The 5,220-nt window shown below is 37.3% G+C and overlaps 1 pseudogene; it reads left to right on the top strand.

The window, feature by feature from the left end:
* Nucleotides 1-3,311: 3,311 nt before the first annotated feature.
* On the top strand, nt 3,312-3,602 carry LOC148165002 (HIG1 domain family member 1A, mitochondrial pseudogene; annotated as a pseudogene).
* Nucleotides 3,603-5,220: the final 1,618 nt, after the last annotated feature.

Genomic DNA, 5,220 nt, shown 5'->3' with positions numbered 1-5,220 from the left:
GAAATTTGATGTGCAGTGAAATCTCATGAATCCTAGATCATTCTATCAACTCTTCTATTACCTCAACTTCTCCTAGATATACTCAATGGATAAAATTGAAAATAATAGGAGTCACAGTTTTCATACTAGTATTGTCAGTGAAGCATCTATCAACTGTTAAAAACATAAGCTCAGGTTTCTTAAGTGGGAGAGTACAGTTCATTTTGGGCATACTGCAACAATAAAAAGCGTAGGATGAGAAATCTACTCTGAAGGCAGCATTTTGAAAATGCCAGTTGGTTGATTAAGGCTCAAAATCTGGAAATGATACACTGTAGCTCTTGTACCTGGCCTCTGAGTAATTTCTCCATTTTCAAGAAATATACTCATGTATGCAGCTGAGTGGCCTTCTTTCTATTTTTCTTTGATAGATACTTGATGAATCAGTTTATATTTTATTTTTTAAAGATTTTATTTTTTATTTATTTGAGAGAGAGAGAGAGAAAGGTAGCAAGAGAGAGCATAAGCAGCAGGGAGAGGGAGAAGCAGGCTTCCTGCTGAGCAGGGAGCCTCACGTGGGGCTCGATCCCAGGACCCTGGGATCATGACCTGAGCTGAAGGCAGATGCTTAACCAATTGGACCACCCAGGTACCCCAAATCTGTTTATATTTAACCAGAGAGTTAGTGGAAGCTAGTTATCCCTTGGCTAGAGTTATATACTATAGAAATTAATTGAGTCACATGTTGGAGGATGTGGTTAGTAGAATTGTACATTTTATTTGGATAAAAGAAAATAGAACTGAAGATGAATATACATCAAAAACAAAAGTTTTCTGAAACTGAAACTTGTATAAAGCAAGGACATGAAACTGGTTATTACATGTCCTTACATGTATGAAATAAGAAGCTTTTTTGTGGTAGGACTGCTAAAGTCAAAGAAAATTATTATGCCATATAAAATAGTTTTGTGGTGTGAGCTATATCTCTGTTATGGGGGAAATAGAGTGGAATTGCTTACTTATATGCATACACAAAGACTGATGAAAACTGTAATGGAAAATAAAATTATACTTTTTTATCTTGAGACAAAACTGCATAAATCAGTTATTTATGGCTGTATAACAAATTATCCTAAAACCAGTGACTTAAGATAATGATAACCATCTATTATCCCTCATAATTTTCAAGCGTAAAGCATCTTGTCTGAGCAGTTATTCAGTTGGGTTGGTCTGTCGCTCACTGACATTAACCAGGGCTATAGTCTTCTTCTGAAAGATTGACCTGGGGCTGAAAATCCACTACAAAGTTTACTCATGTATCTGGTTAGCAAGTTGGTGTTGGTTGTTGGCGAGAGGTCCCAGTTCCTCTACAAGTGGGCCTCTGTACAGGACTGCTTCAATGTCCTTATGGCATGTTGGATGGCTTATCCCAGAGTGAGTGACATAAGAGATGAAGGCAGAAGTTGTAATGTATTTTTTGACCTATGCGCAGAAGTCACATAGCATCATGTCCACAATATCTAATTGGCGCACAAATCAGTCTTGTTCAATGAGGGAAAGAACTACGCATGCCTGCAAATGCAAAGAGGTGAGACTCATTGGAAAATGGTAAGTTCAATCCATCTTTTGGCCTCCCAATGATTCATGCCTACATTCCTGCCTCTCATGCAAAATCTGTTTTATCCAAAGCCCCCCCCGCCCCGCCCCATTCACATCTATTTTTAGCATCGGCTCAAATACAGGATCCTGTCTTTGAAATCAGGCTCAGATATGGTTGAGACATCTCAGGTATGGTCCCTAGAGTGCAAGTCCTCTTGAGCTGAGGATCTATGACCTACGGACACAAAGTATTTGCTCCACTTCATCCTGTCCTCCATAAACTCAACATAAAATACTGGAGTAGGCAAAGAATCACTGCCAGAGACTTTCTTATTAATAAAGGGGAAAAATGGGAAACACACAACACTTTACTCTTCCTTTCTGAAATCCAGAATGACACAAGTTACCTGTTCCTAGATTAGGGCTCAGAAGTTTGAGAATGATATACTGTAACTCTAGGAAATGTCCTCTGTGTAATTTCTCCTTTTTTATGAAATATAATCCACGTTTGCTGCTGAGGGGCTTTCTTCATCTTGCTTACTACCTACAGAATTTTTTGTTTCCAATAGGCCTTTTTTTTCTTTTTTAAAATTGAGATCTAACTGACATATAGCATTGTGTAAGTTTAAGGTGTACAACATGTTGATTTGGTACATTTATATATTACAATATGATAACCACCACTGCAATAGCTAACACATCTAGCTCATCACATAATGCCCTCAAGGTCCATTCATGCTGTTAACACATGTCAAGATTTCCTTCTTTTTCACAGCTGAATAATATTCCATCGTGTGTGTGTGTGTATCTAACATTTTTTTTTTACATTTAAAAAGTGTTTTTCATTTAACCTTTGCATTAGTACTTAAAATACACATTTCTATTTTAAGATAACATTTAAAAATTATTCTAATAGAATGGCAGATAAATATAACTCTGCAATTACAAAAAAAGCTAAGCTGGAATCCATAGTTAAGTTATTCTCATATTTACAACTATGATTCTGAAATAAATACTACTTCTAAGCAGCTGTTATTGGCTTTTTTAGGTTTGGTTTAAATACACGTATTTTTCGTTGTGGGGAAGCTTATTATATTATATTCCACGCACTGTTCTGAAAGGGTTAAGAGCCAACCAGCCCTAAAAACTGAAGTACTCAGTCTGCAAAACAGGCAGAAAAAAGTTAAACAGGATTCCTACAAAACATCAAAAGCATGTGATATTCTGCAGCAACTGGGAGTACTCAGGGTTGGCAAACTGTCCTCTTTATAACTGATTTTATCAGAAGAGTTTAAGAAGGAGCATATTTTACCACTATCAAGTACATTTAAAAGTGACATGTTTCTTTTGTTCTAATTTGACTCTGCTGAATGACCTAGCTAGTTAACTGGTCACTAGTAATTTCATTACCAGGCAAATCAAGCCTGCAAGGAAGGAAGCCAATATTTAAATTACTGTGTTATTGTGTGACCCATTCAAACGATTTATTTTCAACAGAAACATATAAACTCAGTATGAGATGCCTGGCTAAAGCAAGCACCACCAACAAAACCAAGACAGTGTTTCTTCTTCTAAGGTTTAGGCTTTGCCCAGAAACCAGTTGGAGCTGAAGCCCTGTCATTGTAGGAGAGAGGTTGCCATCCCCTTCCTTCCTGAAGGAGGGAGAAAAAACTTCTGCTCCGTTGACCAGTTGAACAGTTTACACTGATCCAGAGAAGGATTCCTCAGCCACTATGTCAACTGGCACAGACATTTCTCTTTCTTCATATGATGAAGATCAGGGATCTAAACGTATCCGAAAAGCTAGAGAAGAACTGTTTGTTCCCATTGGAATGGCAGGGTTTGCAGCAAACGTTGCATATGGATTATATAAATTGAAGAGCAGGAGAAATACTAAAATGTCTGTTCACCTGATCCACATGCGTGTGGCAGCCCAAGGCTTTGTTGTGGGAGCAATGACTCTTGGTATGGGCTATTCCACATATAACATCTTCTTTATCCATTCATCCATCGGCATGCACTAAAATTGTGTCCATATCTTGACTATTGTAAATGATGCAGCAAAATATATGGGAGTGAGGATATCTTTTCAATATCCTGTTTTCATTTCCATTGGATAAATACCCAGAAGTGGGATTGCTGGATCATATGATGGTTGTATTTTTAACTTTTTGAGGAAGCTCCACACTATTTATAAAACTAGAAGAAAGAGGTGCCTGGATGGCACAGTTGGTTAAGCATTTGACTCTTGGTTTCGGCTCAGGTCATGTTCTCAGGGTCATGAGATTGAGCCCTGTGTCGGGCTCCACACTTAGTGTGGAGTCTGCTTGAGATTCTCTCTCCTCCTTCTGCCCCTCCTGCTTGTGCTCTCTCTCTAAAATAAACAAATAAATCTTAAAAAAACAAAAACAAAACAAAACAAAACTAGAAGTAAACATAGAAAAGAACCTCCTTCTCTATTGGTCTTGGCAACGATTTTTTAGATATGGTGCCAAAAGAAAACCAAGCAATAAAAGCAAAATCAATAAATGAGGGGCTATATCACACTAAAAAGCTTTTACATAGCAAAAAAAAAAAAATGAACAAAATAAAAAGATAACCTACAGAATGGAAGAAAATATTTACAAATCATATATTGGATAAGGGGCTAATGTCCAAAATATATTAAGATCTAATACAACTCAATAACAAGAACAAAAGCAAACAATTGAATTTAAAAATGGGCAGAGAAACCGAATAGACATTTTTCCAAAGAAGACACCCAAATGGCTGACAGGTACATGAAAAGATGTTTACACTAATCACCAGGGAAATGCAAATCAAAACCATGTTGAAATATCACTTCATACATGTTAGAATGCCTATGATCAAGAAAACAAGATATATCAAGTATTGGTGAGGATATGGAGAAAAGGAAACCTTTCCGCATTGTTGGTATGATTTTTCCATCTGGTTCTGTCATTGTCTCTTTCAGTTCAAGCTGGCAGTACAATGCAATTCACATAAAACTCTTTTGCGTCTTCTATGAATGTTATTGGGTTAAATTCACTAAACAAAAGCCACACCTGCAAATCACTTTGAAATCAGGACTTTTCTGCATGTGCTTCTGCTTAGGCTGCTGAGCAATACTGCCTTGCATTCTTAGAAGCTATTACTTGTCATATCAGTTGTCCGAGGCATTGATTGCCCTAGGTGTGCCTGAGATTTTAAAAAAAGGATTTAACAGTCAGATCCTTGGTTTTATTATTAGACAGTTTATTAATAGACAACAGAATAATAACTTGCAAAAATGTCCTTGTCTCAGTCCCTGAAACCTGTGAATATGTTACTTTACATGGCAAAAGGGACTTTGCAGATGTGATTAAGTGAAACGTTTTGAAATAGGGAGATTATCCTGGACTATCTGGATGGGCCCAGTGTCATTACAAAGGTCTTTATAAAATATCCAGAGTCAGGTTCAGAAAAGGGGATGTGAAGACATAACCAGAAGTCAGAGTGATATGGCCATGAGCAAGAACTGTGGACGGCTCTAGATGCTAAAAAAAGCAAAGAACCTCCAGAAGAACCTAGAACCTCCAGAAGAAATGCATCTTTGGTGACACCATGATTTCAGGCCCATATGACCCATTTTCGACTTCTGAC

The sequence above is a fragment of the Eumetopias jubatus genome, unplaced genomic scaffold (assembly GCF_037043125.1).
Source record: "Eumetopias jubatus isolate StellerSeaLion01/CBP00866 unplaced genomic scaffold, mEumJub1_p1.0 scaffold_1, whole genome shotgun sequence".
NCBI classification, from domain to species: Eukaryota; Metazoa; Chordata; class Mammalia; order Carnivora; family Otariidae; genus Eumetopias; species Eumetopias jubatus.
The sequence above is the reverse complement of the archived record's forward strand: the minus strand, read 5'-3'. Positions and strand labels throughout refer to the sequence as shown.